This window comes from Cryptomeria japonica, chromosome 3 (assembly GCF_030272615.1).
Source record: "Cryptomeria japonica chromosome 3, Sugi_1.0, whole genome shotgun sequence".
NCBI classification, from domain to species: Eukaryota; Viridiplantae; Streptophyta; class Pinopsida; order Cupressales; family Cupressaceae; genus Cryptomeria; species Cryptomeria japonica.
Genome location: NC_081407.1, coordinates 869418348 through 869422394, shown reverse-complemented (window position 1 = coordinate 869422394; position 4047 = coordinate 869418348).

The following is a 4047-nucleotide window of genomic DNA, read 5'->3' as shown; positions in this document are numbered from 1 at the left end:
TGTTTTCCATCTACATTGACCTATCCCACCCTTGTCCCCCCTTTTTTAGGTCATTTGCATGCAATTTCAAGTCAAAACTAAAGTTTTTATGAACACTTGCGCTTGTGTAAGAGAAACTGCACTTGTGTCAGCTGACTTGCACCTGTGTCTTCCTACACAAGCGTAGAACTCCCTACACAAGCGCAGGTTTAGATGACACAAGCGCAGATGTCCATTTTGGTATCCCCTGTGGGCCCCGCAATGTCCCGTAAGCCATCAAAATTCATGAAATTCAAAACATGGGTTTTTGAGATACATACCGTTGCTCCTGCGTCCTCCGGTCATCTGAATGTGTGTGCACATTCTCCAAGGTGATCCACCGTTGGAATGCTCACCATCTGTCTGCACGTGTCCTTGTCTAGAGCAACAAATTCTCCTCTTTGGCTAGTCAAAATGAGCAATTTTCACCCTCTTAGTCCCATTTATAGCTCTTTGTCATTGCATAGATGGATGTGCGTCCTCTCCATCTTATGTTGGTCGCGGTCTTGTGCACATTAAATTGATTGTTTGTCATGCATCCGATCTCCGATTGTCCGTTCGTTCGATCCTGTCATTTTTATCGATCAATTGGCCTCTTTTCCGCATGTTTTCGGCCAATTCCTCGAGGGGGCATGCATATGTCATTGTTATTGTGTGGGGCATTTTCATTATTGTTCTTTGAAACAACGCTTAAAATCGCATTGTCTCAAAGAGGGGCAAAATGTAGACACCCAAAAATGGTCAACGCTTGCGAGGTCATACTTTAACATTTGTGCATTGCCTCATTTTAGGTTTTTGTGTCGCATTAACATTTCTCCTATGTCACGCACTTGGTCTTTATCATTTGCGAACATCGAGTCATTCTTCTACATTTTTCAATCATCTCGTCCTGAAATTCGGTCTTGTCGATAACATTATCCAGTCATGATTTTGATCGATTTTACTCTGTCGCATCAACGTGCGTATTCATTTGTCATCATTTTGGACATCGTCAATCCTAATTAGGGTTTTGTCCCCTTTTCAATCTTATCATTTTGGACATCGTCAATCCTAATTAGGGTTTTGTCCTCTTTTCAATCTTGTCGATTTATCATCAATCTTTCAATCTTGTCATTTTAAACGATCAATTTGTCATTGATCGTGGTCGTTATCAATCTTGTCATTTTGCAATCTATTTGTCATCGATTTTTGTCCTCTTTTCAATCTTGTCATTTTGCGATCAATTTGTCATCGATCGTGGTCATTTCTAACTATGTCGTCTTGCAATCTATTTTGTCAATTTTGTCATTTTGCGACCGATTTGTCATCGATCGTTGTCTGTCTCAATTATGTCAATTTGGATCAATTTGTCATTGTTCCTCATCAATTGGCGCATCTATCAATCAAATCATTTTGTCGCATTGGTCATTTATCAATTCAAAATCATGACATTAATTATCTTCAATCAAGACCTAATTGTCATTTTCGCATTTCTAATTCGTCTTCTAGGGTTTTATGATTTATTCATTTAACCTAATTTGTCATTTCTTCCTCTAGGATTACTAAATTATTTATTAATCCTAAGTCTTCTCATTACAATTAAATCTTTATTTAATTGGCTAATTATTCCTCTTTGTGAATTGATTAATAAATGAAAAATTATTAATTAATTCACTAGTTCCTAATTTCCTATTTTTCCATCAATTTCTAATTCCTAATTTTCATCAATTTCAATTTTCTAATTTCTCAAATTTCTAATTTCTTTTCCCTCCTATTTCATCTCCTAATTCCATGGGAATGGCATGTCAATTTGTCATAAATTGTCATAATTGACAATCAATCAATTTTGACATAGAATGTGTCATAATTTGTCATCAATTATCAATCAATCAAATTGTGCATGGAAAGTGCATAATTTGTCATAATTTGTCATATTGATTTGCAATTTCCATTTGAATTGCATCATGCCAATCTTGTCATTTATCCAATTCTTCTATAAATTGGATGTTTTCTTCAATCAATCCCCTTCAAATCTTCATGAATCCCAAATTTCTATCAAACTACTGAACTTTCATTTCTAGTACTCTTGAGCTTTTTGCTTTCAATTGTGTGAGCAGTTGTAGGTGAGATCCACAAACCCATTGAAGAGGAAAGAACAACAATGGAGCCACATGGAAGAAGCATCTGAATTGTTATATGGTTTGCATGATATTTTCTTTTAGATGCTTTGTTTTTATGCCTCTATTGAATGTGCTTTGGAATTAGGTTCATTTCAATGAGTGTTCTTTTGATTGAGCTAGCATGTCTTGTGTTTTGTTTTGATCTACTTATCTTGTGATGATTCCTAATTTCTACGCTATAGATATAGTGCCTTTTCCTTTGATAAAACAAGCTTTGTCATCTCCAAATCTTACTAGACCTCCATTGTATTCTTGAAAGGTTAATAATTTACTCTTATCTCTAGTCATATGATGTGAACATCCTGAATCAATAATCCATTCATCCTTTAGCTACCAGGGCCTGCTATACCAATTGAAGAGTAGGTGCGAGTTGATCTTTTGTTATAGCAACAAAAGCCCATCCATTGTCTACTGGATCTTCATCAGAATCATTAGTAACTCCTTCATCAACATAATAACAAGATTTGTCTCTACTCTTCTTGAATTTGTATTTCTGGTAGTCAGGGTTAGGCTTATATGTTCTTTTAGCTTCTTCTCTTAATCTTGCATGTCTATCAGGACATCTAGATGCCATATGACCAATCTTATTGTAGTTAAAACATTTAAAGGGTGCTTTACCTTCATACTTACTTCCAATAAGACCTTTAGGCAAGTTCTTCAGGTTCTTCATTTTCTCTCTTGCTTTCTTCAAGTTCTCTTACATATAAGGCTTTCCAATTAGATTTATCAGAAAATGATGATGATGCTGTAGTTGATGATGATGCCTTGAAAGCTATATCTATCTTGATAGTAGCAATAGGACCAAATTCCTCAAGCTCAAAAGCTAAAATTTTTCCAACCAAAGTGTCTCTAAATACTGATGCATTAGGCATTGTTCTCAATTCATTTATAGCAGTAACTTTCATTTTATATGTTGGTGGCAAATCTCTTAAAAATTTATAAACAATCTCATCTTCACTTAAGGTTCCTCCACAACATTGTATACCCAAAACAATTTCATTTACTCTTTCCATAGAAGCAGAAATTTTTTCATCTTCTTCCATTTTTAGACTTTCATACCTGACCTAGAAGCATTCAAGTTTTGCAATTTTGATAGTGGAATCTCCTTCATTCAATGTTTCTAGTTTGTCCCAAATAGCTTTAGCAGTAGATCTATTTAATAATCAAATGACTTGCTGATCAGATAATGTGCTCAATAGTGCTTCTCTTGCTTTGCAATCATTTTCCTCATCTTTTCCCAAGGTTAGTGGATTAGGCTGATCGGGAGTAGGAGCAGTATAACCATTCTTTGTAGCCTCCCTATATCCTTTCCAATACAATTCAAGTGTGTCTACATCCTTATCTTCCATATGCCATAGTTAGTTCCATCAAGTTTCAGACTGTCATTCTTGAAATAGTTGGTAGACATTGGATCTCCTTAAGCTGTTAAACTTCTACAAAAAGAGGACTAAGCTCTGATATGAATTGTTAGGTCTCAAAGACAACTGAGAGGGGGGAGGGGGGGGGGGGTGAATAAGCTGTCTAATAAATTCAACCAAAAATAACTTAACCAAAACATAATGCTTAATACCGATAAACCAAACTTTATGTTGGTAGATAGTTTCAACAGTTAGTAGTAATACTGGTAAATATTAATGCATGAAATAGAAAGACAATAACATCCACAACACATAACACCAATGTTTGTATGTGGAAACCTTGTAAGGGAAAAAACCATGGTGGGAAGCCTTACCCACAATCAAATGATACTAGTGTAGATAGTATGTGTTTACAATATGGATTCTGCACATGCATAAAGGCCAACTGCCTAGAGCTCACTACTCAATCACAAAATGAGAGTCACACTGACTACAATTGGATGGTTAAATCC